Genomic DNA, 15,160 nt, shown 5'->3' with positions numbered 1-15,160 from the left:
GAAGCTGGGTGGTGGATCAGATGAGGCTGTGGGAGTCGTGTGCGGGGCCCAGACCCTCAGAAGCTGTGTCCAGAGTTAAGAGGCTAAAGCCTGGAATGGGGGCGCCTGGGTGGCTCAGTCAGTTAAGTGTCTGCCTTTGTGGCTCAAGTTATGATCCCAGGATCCTGGGATCAATCCCCACATCGGGTTCCCTGCTCAGCAGGGAGCCTGCTTCTCCCTCTTCCTTTGCTCCTCTACCCTCTGCTCTTTCTCTCTCTCTCTCCCTCACTCTCTCTCTCAAATAAATAAAATCTTAAAAAAAAATGAAGTCTGGAATGGAAAGCTATTTCTAACAATTACTTTTTAAGACCGTGAATTAACCAGAAATGGGGCAGAAATGAAAGGTGCCCTGTGCTCTTGCTTAGTGCAGGTGAACACAGTGCACAAACTAGGTATTTTATGTACATTGTCTCCAGGGAGTCTCTGAGAAATAAGAGTAATTAATAATGCCTTAACCTGTGATGCTCAGAAGCCACTTGGCTGGCAATCTTTGACTTGCACTGTCAAAGAGAGCTCACTCTGTTAATAGGGTATTTATATTAGGTTATCTTGAGTGTAAATTGGCAAATTCAAAGCAAGAGATAGATGTTTTGATGGGAGTGAACCAGGCAGTCCTTCACACATTTTCTATGAATGTTCTATGCACCCAGCTGGGGAAGATTATCCCAACTCACAATAAAAATCCTCAAAATGTTTCTTAGCAGGTAACTTACTTTTACTTAGTAATAAGTATTTTGGCTGATTTGGTGTGCTATGGACTAGAGCTATGTATTGCTATGGATATTCTCTGACATCTCCAGGATAAAAATATATTTTAAAATTCTAAGATAGGAACTTGGTAGTATTTGATGTCAGAATTTTAACACTAATAACTGCTAATTATCAAAGATCCAAAAAAGCCATTCACTGTACCAGGTATCTTACATAAATTACTTAACATTCCAACAGTTTGACTTCACAAGGTTTCATTGAGCCAGACAGCAAGCTGACTACATCAAGCTTATTTTGCAGATGAGAAACCTGAAGCACACGTAACTGAAATTTTCATGACTTCACATGTTCCAGAAAAGACAGGCCTGAGAATTCCTGGCCTGAATTCCTCTGGAGCCCACACTGTTTCACTCCTCCCAGCATGACGTCAAACTCATGTCTCTTAATTACTTTCTCTTCTCACTATTCCATGATGGCTCTCAAGCAATGAAAGAAGGACCCTGTGGCCGGGGCGCCTGGGTGACTCAGATGGTTAAGCGTCTGCCTTCGGCTCAGGTCATGATCCCAGGGTCCTGGGATCAAGTCCAGCATCGGGCTCCCTGCTCAGCGGGGAGCGTGCTTCTCCCTCTGCCTCTCTCTGTCTGTCTCTTATGAATAAATAAAATCTTTTAAAAAAAAAAAAAAGAAGGACCCTGTGGCTGAAGTACTAAATGCAGGCCTAAAGAAGGAAGGTGCAAATGAAAATCAAGGACAAGTTGGGGATTGGCCATGGGTTCATTTTCCTAGGATCCTCCTGCCCCTCGCCCCAGGGTCCCTTGAGAGCTGGCGCTGCCCTGGTCCCAGCACTTGTGTGCAGTCCTGGCACTTTCCTGCATGACAGCTCCCTCCCCTGGGACTTTCCCAGTGGCCCTCATGACCAAACTGGGACCGGGCCCATTGGCCAGCTCTCCTGTGTGTCCTCCTCTGGAGGGTGCCCCTGCGCCTGGTGGCACAGAGAGCCACTATCCCCCGCCCTCCCCTGACTTAGAGCATTGCAATTCCTTGCAGCTCCCATCCCTCCCCCTGGCCCCTCTCTGACAGCAATTGCCCTTCTGTGTAATTCTGACAGGTTTAGACATCTCCTCACCTCCACCCCCCACCTTGGATACCTCCACCACATTCACAGAAGTCTGTTTTGTTTTGTTTTTTTTTTTTAACCAAATCTGCTGATAGGTAGACTCTAATCTGACACACAGAATATAGTGGCTATAATATCCTGGAGAAAATATATATTCATGAAGTTAGAGAGGAGGTAGTAGGAAGAAGATAAAATTATAAATAAAGGAGAATTAAAGCTGATGAATTATTTGAGACTGGCCACTAAATCCACACACTGATGAATGAGCTTAACTGTGTGGTCAAAAACCAAAGCCTCCCTCCTACATGGTAGATGAGAAAGGACGGGAAATCACTGTGTAGCAACCATCAACACAGACTGAATGTTAACAGATCCTGTAGTTTTTCAGAAGTGATAGTAGTTTTCTATGGCTGCTGTAACAAATTACCACAAATTTACTGGTTTACAACAGCACATGTTTATTATCACAGTAGTTATTATCTATATTTCTGTAGGTATGAAAGCTGGGAAGGCTTTGCAAGATTCTGTGCTTGGATTTTTGCAGTCCCGAGTCAAGCTTTCAGAGAGGCAGGCCTCTTATGATTTCTGGGAAGAATCTCCTTCCAAGATCATTCAGGTTGTTGGCAGGTCCAGTTCTTTGTGGTAATAATACTGAGGCCCTGTTTTCTTTCTTTTGGTTGTTTTGTTTTGTTTTTTGTTTTGCTGTCAGCTGGAGCTGACAGCGTTTCTCCAGGCCTCTCTCCAGTCCTGAGCCCATCTACTTTGAGTCAGCAATAAAACATTGTATCCTTCTCACCTTTGGAATCTCTCTAACTGCCCCCCCCCAACTCTGCTGCATCCAGCCAGAGAAAGTTCTCTGCTTATAAGGGCTCATGTCATTAAATTGGGCCCACTCTGACAATGCAGTGTAATCTCCTTAATTTAAAGTTGTTTTCATAACCTCACTACATCTACAAAGTGTAAAAACAAATTCACAGGTTTCAGGGATAAGGGTAGGGGTATCTTCATGGAGCAATTTATTCAGTCTATCACCAAGGTGGAAATGTCTCCCCAGCAGACATGCCACCTTCCTGCCCTGACCTTTTCAATAACCTCTACAGTCTCAATACACTGAGAATTTTCTTCTTCCTTTTGCTGCATGGTCAAAATCCTGGATTTTTTTGTACACCTGTACAAGTGTTCAGTCATGTTCATCAAGTGGTGTATGGCAGAAACTCAAAAGTTGTGATTTTGACCATGCAGCAAAAGGAAGAAGAAAATTCTCAGTGTATTGAGACTGTAGAGGTTATTGAAAAGGTCAGGGCAGGAAGGTGCTATAGAGTGAAGAAGGATGATTCCTCCCTGCTGAGATTTCCAGTGTCCTTTAGAAAAATGGTGTAATCCTGTATTTGAACACCTGTCACATAGTAGGCACTTAGAAAGATGTGGAGTGTTGCAAGGCAATTTTGGCCTTCTGGGAAACTTCTCCAAGAATGAAGAGGGCTTTTGTCATACAAATTCTAAGTGTTGTACTCTACTGATGACCTACTCCGTAACTGTTTATAGAGAGACTGTAAGTGCTCTTCCACATCCTGTCTTGCTCTTCTTCCTGGGCTCATGGGATAAACTATATTGTCAAATGCACTTGTATTAGAAAAGTTTTTGTGACTACCCTTGCCACCGAAATATGAACAGAAACAATGGTTGTCATCTGCAGACCAAGGCATTTGAGAGTCATTATGCCACTTCTATGCTTTCTGCCCCATTCAGCAGAATCAAGGAGATCCTGTGTTGAGATGTTGATCCACATCATGTAAGCAGACTCTATCCCTGGGTCACCAGACAGGAAGGATCCTGCCAACCCAACAGGCCTTATGTGTATGAGAAGTAAACTTTCATAGTGTTAAGTCATTCAGATTTCAAGCTTCTTCCATTACATTCATTAGCAGTTACTTCATCTGAGTAACACGCAGCTACTTTTTTTATTGTTAGCCTTTCTTAAATATACTAATTACAAAATAGTGCACATATTCTTGATGCTAAAGAAATTCTAAAAATATAGATAAATCAGTAAGTCCAATCCTTACTTCATCTTCCAAAATTCAGCTCTCCTCAGAAGTAACCACAATTTTAAAATGTTGTATATATTATATTAAAATATAGTCTGGGCTTTTTCTTACATAGATGTACTAGAAAAATACAATGTGAGGGTTTTTTTAATGTACTTGGATAATGGTGTACATATGGTGTGCCATAATTAATTTAATCAGTCGCCTCCTGATGGACACATAAGTTGTTTTCCATTTGTTGCTATAACTAATAAAACTGATATCAACATTATTAAATACAAATTATTGGGCAAATGTGGATGTTTTCTTATAGGAAAGACAAAGAAGTGAACATTAGGTTAAAGTGGAAGTACTTCATGTGATAACTGCAAATTTTTATGAGTATTGCTAATACTCTGTTTCAATAATGCTGTACCAATTTATATTCTCACATATTAATGTATGTAAATATCCTAAACTCTCACAGCATTCTAATCAATTTTAAATGCTGATCAATCTTTTGTGTCAAAATATATTCTCACTGTTATTTTATTTGGAATTTCTATGTTTTCTAATTATGTATTTCAAAAAATAATTCTTTGTTAATTAATTCCCCATCCATAGCAAGCACGATTTTTTTTTTTGTAAGGTATCTTGAGTACTGGGATATCTGTGGGTAAGTGTTTTAAAATTCTGTCAATAAGATTTTTTCCATTAATTATAAGAAGCAAGGATTTGGTCAGAATGACTAGGTCTCAGAAAATTGTCTAGAAAGGATGCTGTCAGCTAGTGAGGAGTATCAGGAGGTCTGAAGGGTAAAGAAATTTCTGGAGCCCATGAGAGAGACCACATACTAAACAAAACCCAGATAGCCCAGGGCAGGCTGGCAGTCCAGGTTGTGAATTTACAGCTCAGCATATAATGGAAAGGGGACCAGAAAGAGAAAGCATGTGGAATCTTGGAGGGTCCTGGACAACTTCCAGGAAAAGGCTTGGAATATCTATGAATCATTATTACCAGCCTAAAGTTGCACAGCAATCTGAGTGGGCAGATCTTTTGGATGAAAGAACAAGAGGCATACCTGATACCCCTCCCTGCCTTAGCATCCCTCCTGCCTGCTGTCATGCTATAGCTAGCTCCCATTCATCACCCACTGATAATATTAATGAATTTTGGGAAGCCTATACCTCTTCATTACTTTCATGGTTCCGTGCATCCTTTCCAGTATACCAGGGCTAAGAGCTGTCTTGATGCCTGATGGAGAAGGCTATTTCTTCTCCTGCGTACAGCACCCTTCCCGCACTGAAGTTGAGGCTAGATCATTAAAAAATGATCTAGATGCTAAGCCAACTTAGACTGCCTCCCTTGTTTCCTGCATAGCAATATGCCACCATATACTTTCTGGGGTAGAGGGCTGAACCCAGGTGTGTAAATGTTTTATAGAAGGGATGGAGATGCAGTTCCTTGTTAAATTGACTGGAGTTGATGGTGATATGTAGTGTGTAAAGCTCTTTATTACTGTAATAACTCTGGCTCAACTGAATTAAAAAAAATAAAATTCTGTATCAGCTATTCTCAACATTTTCACATGATCTGTAGTAAATATTATTACCTTTCAATGAAAGGTGATGTTATTGGACCAGAGTGTCAATCTCAGGCCATGAGAGAGAAGGATCCCAGGCCTGAACAGAAGTAAAGGTGAGAAGCAGGAGGAAAGTCTGGAGGAAATGCCCACCAGAGAACAGACTGCCCCACACAGAGCCTTGACTCTGCTGTCTGCCTTGGGAACACTGGTTATAGTTGTTAAGCACAGGCACTGCTTCACTGCACCCTCCTGAGATTGGGGTTAGGGGTGGAAACATAAGGGGGTGGGGATTTGGCTTTCGTCTAAGGCTAGCCAACTTGGTTCAGCAGAAAAGGGAGTCCCAGGTCTGTCTAGGAGTCAAGTTTAGAAATCTGAATGAGGACTGAGGATATTTGCTTCTGCAAAACAGAGGGACCAGCTTAGAGCCCCACTCCTTGCTGTCAGCCCTGACAGGCCATATACAGGGATCTCAGGAATTGGCTTCCCTTCACCTCTCTGCCTCTGATGTCTCAGAATAGTGAAGGCTTTGTTCTGAGTGCAGAGGAGTCAGGTCAGCAGATGGAGGAGAAGCCCAGGCCCTGCCAGGAGGTAAGGTAAAGACCCTGAGTGATGTTTGAGGGGACCACCCACCCCAGATTTGAAGGGTATCCCACAGAGTACCAACTCTGCTTTCAGCCCTGGTAGACCCAGGCAGGGACCACCTGATTTAGCACCTCTAAATTCTCCCTGTGGGTTTCTGGCTGCTGAGAGTTTTAGAGCAGAGTATTGACCTCAAGCCAGCAGAGGGAAGAGGCCCAGGCCCTAATAGAAGTAAACACAAGAACTCCGAGTGAATTCTATTAAAATTAAAATAGTTTTATATTTATAGAAAAGTTGCAAAGATAGTACAGAGTTCCTTTATGCCTAGTGCTCACTCTTCCCCATTGTTAATCTCTTACATTAATATGATACATTTGTCACAACTAATGAACCAATATCTCTATACATTATTATCAACTGAAGTCCATACTTCATTCAGATTTCTTTTATTTTTTCCCTAATGTCTTTTTTTTGGCCCAAGATCCTATCCATAATACCACATTGCATTTAGTCATAATTTCTCCTAGGCTCCTTTAGGCGGTGACAGATTGTCACTTTCCTTATTTTTTATGACCTTGACAGTTTTGGGAAGGTATTTTGTACTGTCCCTCAACTGGGATGTGTTTGATGTTTTTCTCAAGAGTAGACTGTCACCATGGCTTCTTGGAAGGAAGGCCTCATGAGTAAGGTACTATTTTCATTACATTCTATCAAGGGCACATACCATAAACATGACTTAACTGATGATATCACCTTGAACAGCTACCCAGGTGGTATTTGTCAAGTTTTTCTACTGTAAAGTTACTCTTTCCCCTTACTTTCAATACAGTACTCTTTGGAAAAAAAGTCACGGTGCTCAGCCTACACTTAAGGAGTGGGGAGTTGTGCTCTATCTCCTTGAGGGTAGAGTAGCTACATAAATTTTTGGAATTATTCTATACATACAATTTGTCTATTATCCCAGATTTATTTATTCATTCAGTCACTTATTTATAGCAGCATGGATTCATGGATATTTATTTTATACTTAGGTCATAAGCCAGTATTAGGTTATTTATTTTCCTGTTCAAATTATTCCATTACTACTAGAATTTTATTGCTTCTAAGCCCTCTCAGAAGATAGAGCTTGGAAAATGTCTCTATACTAGCCCATGTATGCACATATATTTATAATTATTTCTATATTTGTCCATCTGTACCTATATTAAGCTAAACATGAGTCATACTGATGTCTCCAAACTCTAATCTAGTATCACATGATTCATTCTAGGCTTCCCCCTTTGCTTACCTCCGAGAAAATTGGCTCCAACTATCCACCATTCATATACTTATTTATTTAATCCCAGTATACAAGTTTATTGATTTTAGATTATTAACCCATACCTTTCTGAGAAAGAACTTTATTAACTGGAATACAGTATCTATATACAGTTCCTTTTTCTCTAGTCATACATCATCCACTCATTTTCAAAGTTAACTTACGTCAGCACCTCTCTTCCCCCATCCTCTTCATTGATATTACTTCACACATTTGTAATACCACTAGAATTATTTGGTTACAGTCTGCATTCCATCCTGGGATACCTAGATCTCTTAACTGATTTTTATTTGCATACATTAAGGTTCACTCTTTGTGCTCTAACATTCTATGAGATTTGAAAAATGAAAGGTGTCACACATTCATCATTAGAATATCATACAGGATAGTTTCACCATCCTAAAAAATCCCCTGTGTTTCAATTTTTCAACCACTCTCTCCCTCCTGCAAAGAAAACCCTAGAAACTACTGATCTGTTTTTGTCTCTTTAGTTTTATCTTTTTCATAATATCATATAAATGGAATCAAACAGTATGTAACATCTGTGGACTGGCTTCTTTTGCTTAGCAACATGCATTTAAGATTCATCCATGTTATCTCATTAATTGATAATTTATTACTTTATACTGCTGAATAGTATTCCACTGTATGTATATGCCACAGATTATTTATTCATTCACATATCAAAGACGGCTTGGTTTTTGGTGATTATGAATAATGCTGCTGTAAGCATTTATGTGCAGTTATTTGTGTTGAGATGTTTTTAAATCAGTTGGAGAAACAACTAGGAGGGCAATTTCTGGATCATACAATTAAACTACGTTTACCTTTTTTAAAAGATTTGTTTATTTATTTTAGAGAGAGAGAGTGTGCATGTGCACATGAGCAGGAGGGGCAAAGGGAGAGGGAGAGAGAATCTCAAGCAGAGTCCACGCTAAGTGCGGGAGCCCAACCTGGTGCTGGATTTCAGGACCTCAAGATCATGACCTGAGCTGAAACCAAGAGTCTGACCCTTAACTGACTGTGCCACCCAGGAGCCCCAAGACTATGTTTATCTTTATAAAAAAAAAAACTGCTAAACTGTTTCCAAAATGGCTGCACCATTTTCCATTCTCAACATCAATATGTGAGAGATCCAATTGCATCCTTGCTAGTAATTGATATTTGAGCCTTTCTAATAGGTGTGTACTTGCTGTTTTACCCTGCATTTCCTTAATGCCAAATTATGTTGTGCATCCTTTCATATGCTTGTTTGCTATCTCTATATCTTCCTTGATATATTTTTGTTCAGATCTTTTCCCCAGTTTAGAAATAGGGTTGTGTATTATTTTCTTAGGGCAACTGTAATAAAACTGGGTGGCTTGTGAGAAAAGACATTTATTTCCTCACAGTTATGGAGGCCAGAGTCTGAAATCAAGCTGTCAGAAGGGTTGGTTCCTTCTAGAGGCTCTGAGGGAGAATACATTCCATGCCTTTCTCCTACCTCCCCGTAGCTATCCAGCAATTCTTGGTGTTCCTTGGCTTGTAAATGCATAGCTTCAATCTCTGCCTCCACACCTGTCTTCACGTGGCCTTTCTCTCTGAATGGTTTTGTCTCAGTTCTCCCTGAGAAAGATAAATGCAGGATGATCACATACTGAGATCCTTAATTACATTTGCAAAGACTTTTTCCAAATAATATCACATTCACAGGTTCCAGAGACTAGGAAACGGATATATCTTTTTAGAAACACCATTCAAACCACTACTGGTTGCTTGTTTTATTATTGTTTAGTTTAAGAGTTCTTTGTACACAAGTCATTTATTAGACACGTGATACACAAATATTCACAGCTTGTTTTTTCATTCTCTTAAGAGTGTTTTTCACAGAGCAAAACTTTCCAATAAAGTCCAACCTATCAGTTTTCTTTTATTGATTGTGATTTTGGCACACTGTGTCTAAAACTCATTATCACACCCAAAGTCAGATTTTCATCTAGAAGTTGCATGTGTTTTCATCTAGAAGTTGCATAGTTTTGCATTTTACATTTAGATCTATAATCTATTTTGAGTTAGTTTTTATGTAAGGTGTGAGGTTTGTGTCTTAGTATCTAAGTTCATTTTCTCCCCATATAGATGTCCAATTGTTCTAGCACTATTTGGCAAAAAAAAAATATATTATTCTTTTTCATTTATTTGCCTTTGTAACATTGTCAAAAGTCAGTTGACTATATTTGTGTGGGTCTATTTTGAGGCTCTGAATTCTTCATTCCAATGATCTATTTGTCTATTTTTTCACCAACACTATGCTGTCTTGATTACTATAGATTTATATAGAGCCTTGAAATAGGGTAGTGTGAATCTTCAAACTTTGTTCTTTTTCAATATTGTGTTGGCTATTCTAGGACCTTTGCCACTCCATATAAACGTTAAAGTCAGTTTGTTGATATCTACAAAAAGTTCCTGAGAAAAAAAGTTCCTGAGATTTTGATTGGGATTGCATTAAATCTATAGTCCAAATTGGAAATAATTGACATCTTAATAATAGTGAGTCTACCAGTTCATGAACAGGGAATAATTTCTCCATTTATTTAGATCCTGTTTGATAAGTGTTTTATAGTTTTCTGCAAATGGACCTGGTATATATTTTGTTAGATTTATCTAAGCATTTCATTTTTTGTGCAACTGTAAATGTTTTTGCCTTTTAAAATTTCTAATTTCAATTGTTTATTGCTGGTATATAGTAAAGCAATTATACTTGGTTATTAGTCCCAGGAGGTCTTCTTTGTAGATTTTTTGAGATTTTTGACATAATCATTTCCTCCACAAAAATTCAAATTTTTATTTTATTTATTTGTTAATGCTTGTCTTGTACTAAATATGACTTGCATTATGATACTGAATAGGATTAATGAGGAGACATCCTTGTTTCATTTCCAATCTTAGGATGAAAGAATTCACTGTCTGATCATTGGGTACAATGTTAGCTATAGGTTTTCTATATACCCTTTATCTAAGGAAGTTCCTTTCTAATCCTAGATTTAAAAAAAATTTTTTAATAATAAATGGGTATAAAAATTTTCAAATTATTTTTCTACATCTACTGATATGATTACATGTATTTTCTTATTCAGTCTGTTATATGATGAAATACACTAATTGACTTACAAATGTTGAATTAGGCTTAAATTTTGGAAATGAGCCCCACTTGGTTATGATGTATTATTCTTTTTACATACTGCCGGATGCTTTTTACTATTATTCTGTTAAGGATTATTCCCTGTCAACGTTCATGAGAAATATTTGTCTGTAGTTTTCTAGTAATGTATTTATCTGGCTTTGGGCTTAGAATGATGTTAACCTCATTAAATGAATTGGGAAGGCTTCTTTCTCTCTTCTTCTGTTTCCTGGAAAAGCTTACTGATTATTTGTATTATTTTACCCTTAAATGTTTGATGTAATTCATCAATGAATTTGGGCCTAGTGATTCTTTTTTTTTTTTTTGAAGGTTTTAAACTATTAATTGAATATCTTTAATAGATACAGGGCTCTTCACATTATCTGTTTCAACTTAAATGAGTTTAGGTAGTTTGTGACATTCAAGGAATTGATCCATTTTATCTGTTCCCAAATTTGTACAGATAGAGTTGTTCAGGGGTGCCTAGGTGGCTCAGTTGGTTAAGCTTCTGACTTCAGCTCAGGTCACCATCTCAGCGTCCTGGGATCCAGCCTGCATAGGGTTCCACGCGCAGCGGGGAGTTTTTGCTCCTCCCTCTTCCTCTTCCCCCCACTTGTGCGCGCACTCTCTCTCTTGCTCTCAAATAAATAAATAAAATCTTTTAAAAAAAGAGTTCTTCATACTATTCCGTTTTTATCCTTTCAATGTATCTGGAATCAGTAGTAGTGACTCCTCTTTCATCCCTGATATTGGTAGTTTATATCTTCTCTTTTCTCTTGGTTATTCTGGCTAGAGACTTAACCAATTTTACTGATGTCATTGAGGATTGTAATGATTTTCTCTGTTGTTTTCCTGTTTTAAGTATCATTTATTTATGGTCTACTTTTTAAATTATTCCCTTTCTTCTGCTCATTTTAGGTTTAATTTTCTCTTCTTTCTCTAGTTTCCTAAGGGGGAAACTTAGGTTATTTATTTTAGATCTTTCTCTTTTTTTCTAATATATGCATTTAATCCTCTACATTTCTCTCTAAGCCTTCATTTAGTAGCAATCTACAAATTTTGGTAATTTGTATTGCCATTTATTTCAAAATATTTTTTTAAAGATTTTATTTATTTATTCATGAGAGACAGAGAGAGAGGCAGAGGGAGAAGCAGGTTCCCAAGGAGCAGGGAGCCCGATGTGGGACTCGATCCCAGGACCCTGGGATCATGACCTGAGCCGAAGGCAGACGCTTAACCATCTGAGCCACCCAGGCGCCCTATTTCAAAATATTTTTAAATTTCTTTCGAGATTTCTTTGACTCATGGGTTATCTAGAAGTATGTTGTTTAAATTTGCAAATATTTGGGAACTTTCTGCCTATCTTTCTGTTATTGATTTCTAATCTAATTCTGTCATCACCTGAGACCATATTTTAATTTATATTCTTTTAAATTTGTTAAGGTTTGTTTAGTAGTGTTTTATGGATGAAGATATGGATGAAAATGTGTTCTATCTTCGTGAATGTCATATTTGAGGTTAAGAAGAATATGTATTCTCAAAGATAAACTCTAAATGGATGGAAGACCTCAATGTGAGACAGGAATCCATCCAAATCCTAGAGGAGAACTTAGGCAGTAACCTCTTTGACATCGGCCACAGCAACTTCTTTCAAGACACTTCTCCAAAGACAAGGGAAACAAAAGCAAAAATGAACTTATGGGACTTCATCAAGATAAAAAGCTTCTGCACAGCAAAGGAAACAGTCAACAAAACTTAGAGGCAACCCACGGAATGGGAGAAGATATTTGCAAATGACATTACAGATAAAGGGCTGGTATCCAAGATCTATATAGAACTTCTCAAACTCAACACCCAAAAACCAAATAATCAAGTCAAAAAATGGGCAGAAGACATGAACAGACACTTCTCCAAAGAAGACATACAAATGGCTAACAGACACATGAAAAAAATGTTCAACTTCATTAGTCATCAGGGAAATTCAAATCAAAACTACATTGAGATACCACCACCACCTTACACCAGTTAGAATGGCAAAAATTAACAAAACAGGAAACAACAAATATTGGCAAGGATGTGGAGAAAGAGGAACTCTCTTACACTGTTGGTGGGAATGCAAGCTGGTACAGCCACTCTGGAAAACAGTATGGAGGTTCCTCAAGATGTTAAGAATAGAGCTACCCTATGACCCAGTAATTGCGCTACTGGGTATTTACCCCAAATATACAGATGTAGTGAAAAGAAGGGGCACATGCACCCCAGTGTTCATAGCAGCAATGTCCACAATAGCCAAACTGTGGATGGAGCCGAGATGCCGTTCAATAGATGAATGGATAAAGAAGATGTGGTTCATATATACAAAGGAATATTACTCAGCCATCAGAAAGTATGAATACCCACCATTTGCATCCACATGGAAGGAACTGGAAGGGATTATGCTAAGTGAAATAAGTCAAGCAGAGAAAGACAATTATCATATGGTTTCACTCATATGTGGAACATAAAGAATAGTGTGGAGGACATTAGGAGAAGGAAGGGAAAACTGAAGGTGGGGAAATCAGAGGGGGAGAGGAACCATGAGAGACTATGGACTCCGGGAAACAAACTGAGGGTTTCAGAGGGGAGGGTGGTGAGGGGATGGGGTAGCCCGGTGATGGGTATTAAGGAGGGCATGTATTGCAATGAGCACTAGGTGTTATATGCAAATAATGAATCATGGAACACTACATCAAAAACTAATGAAGTACTGTATGGTGACTAACATAACATAATAAAAACATAAAATAAAATTACTATGTTGCAGTGTGAAAAAAAAAGAAGAATGTGTATTCTGCTGTTGTCGGATGAAGTACTTTATGATGTCAATTAGGTCAAGTTGATTGTTAGTATTTCTCATGCCATCTATACCTTTACTGATTTTCTGACTGCTTAATCTATCAATTACTGCCAGAGGAACAGTGATGTCTGCCAACTGTGATTGCATATTTCTCCTTTCAGTTTAATCAGCTTTTGCTTCATATATTGTGATACTCCTTTGTTAGGTGCATACATGTTTAGGATTGTAATACCTTCTTGGATATTTGATCCTTTTATCATTACATAATGTATCTCCTCGTCCCTGATACTATTCCTTGATCTGAAATCTGCTTTGGCTGAAATTTGTATAGTTACTTAAGCATTTTTTGACTAATGTTACCTTGGTAGATCTGTCTCCACCCTTTACTGATCTACTCTGAAATGAATTTTATTAAATTCAAAGGTGACATTCCTATATGAGATATAAGAAACTAAAATAAAGTTATACAAGATGTCTCATGAGACAAACCAGTCATGAGACCTGCTCAGACAAAATCAGACCAGACACTAGTTCATACCCCAGCCCTCAGGAATGTATTTCTGTTTAATAGAATCATACATTAACAGTAGCAACACAGTGGCTACAAGATGAGACCACACGTGCACTTGAACTTTTAGTGACCTCTGGCTAGGCTCTAACAAGTAGTAATCTTTTCTTACCTTCCAAGTAAACAACAGAATTTATCTGTTAATTGCATAAACTTTAAATTCCTTTATTCATCTGGAAATGAGCACAGTTGAGGTCACATTTTCTAGCTACCTGCTTCCTCAATTCAGATTTCCTAACAGGTTCATTTCAACGTAAGAGAAGGTGTCATCTACTGGTCTGCATCATGCACTAGTGAAAGGGACAAGTTTAATATATTTTGCACTTAGGTTGCTAGGCTTCATGGCTGGTCCTATCCTTCCCTGCACCTTGGTCCTGAGCATTCTGAGACTTGGTCAGCTAAAGATAAAGGATATCTACCAGACGGTTAGGAGGTATGTTGCTAACAAGTTAATCCGTCACATCATTTAAGAGTCTAAAGACTCTTCCATTTTCTGCAGTCAACCCTTGCTTGAAGTGAGGAGGCCATCAGATACTTCCTTTAAAAAGACAGCATGTGGCACACTGACTAGATGTCACCCACCATCACCCCCACGTTGTTGGCCTGATCTTGAATGTTCTAAGGTAACTCCTGGAAATTGAACAGGAGGGTGTGGCAGATAGATTAGAGCTGCTAAATTGGGTTGTGGGCAATATTCAGAATATGGGAATCAATGTGCTAAAAATAAGACAAATTAAAGAATTAGCAGGGGATCCAACAGTGCTTTAGTTCAGTTACAATACAGATTTAGTTCATTTACACTAAGCTGGTTATATGTCCACCATATATGTGGATTTTATTCGCTTTTCAAAAAAAATTAATAGATGTTATTTTTTAGAGCAGTTTTAGGTTTACAGAAAAATTGAGCCTAAAGTTCTAGTTCCCATATACTCCCACCCCAACACATACCCACAGTTTCCCCTATTATTGACATCTTGCATTAGTGTGGTACATTTTTTATAATTAATGAAGAAATATTAATACATTGTTATTAATTAAAGTCCATAGTTTACATTAACATCCATTCTCTGTATTGTAAGGACCCTATAGATTTTGACAGATGCATATCATCTTGTTTCCTGTCAACAGCATATAGTTTTCCTGTTGACAGCATATAGTTGAGTCTTTTAAAATTTTTTTTATCCACTCTGACAACTTCTGCCCTTCAACTGGTATTCACATTT

The sequence above is a fragment of the Neomonachus schauinslandi genome, chromosome X (genome assembly GCF_002201575.2).
Source record: "Neomonachus schauinslandi chromosome X, ASM220157v2, whole genome shotgun sequence".
In the NCBI taxonomy this organism is placed as follows: Eukaryota; Metazoa; Chordata; class Mammalia; order Carnivora; family Phocidae; genus Neomonachus; species Neomonachus schauinslandi.
Note: the sequence above shows the minus strand (reverse complement) of the source record.